Below are 390 nucleotides of genomic sequence, written 5' to 3' on the forward strand. Positions count from 1 at the left end.
TACCCAGAGCTACCTTCGCAACAAATCATATGTTAATCCTTTACATCTTCGCTATGATTATTACCACGTGTGGCAGCGAGGCTTAAGCCTTTATATATTTTCCTCTTTGTCATATGATATGGTCACAACTCGAACACATTTTCTAGATTTAATAATACTTTAAGTCTGATATTTTGCATTAAACACAATTCACAGATTTGCAAAGACGAGTTCAGATGCCTTTAACATCATCGATCCCTGCAACATGAAGCAAGAGAGTTTATTGCGCGCACAAACAGTCCCCCAAAGATCCTTCTCGCCCCCGCCTGCTGCCTAACCCTCTTCCTTACACATGAGTAAATTAATCCGGCGCTGAGCGGCGTGTACTGATCGTATTTCGCGTTCATTCAG

General features: G+C 41.8%; 1 protein-coding gene across 1 annotated transcript in view; it reads left to right on the forward strand.

The window, feature by feature from the left end:
- The window catches only part of LOC119588121 (doublesex- and mab-3-related transcription factor 2-like), a gene marked incomplete in the record, with an annotated part of 30,832 nt that overhangs the window by 15,258 nt on the left and 15,184 nt on the right, over positions 1-390 (forward strand).

The sequence above is a fragment of the Penaeus monodon genome, chromosome 23 (genome assembly GCF_015228065.2).
Source record: "Penaeus monodon isolate SGIC_2016 chromosome 23, NSTDA_Pmon_1, whole genome shotgun sequence".
Lineage (NCBI taxonomy): Eukaryota > Metazoa > Arthropoda > Malacostraca > Decapoda > Penaeidae > Penaeus > Penaeus monodon.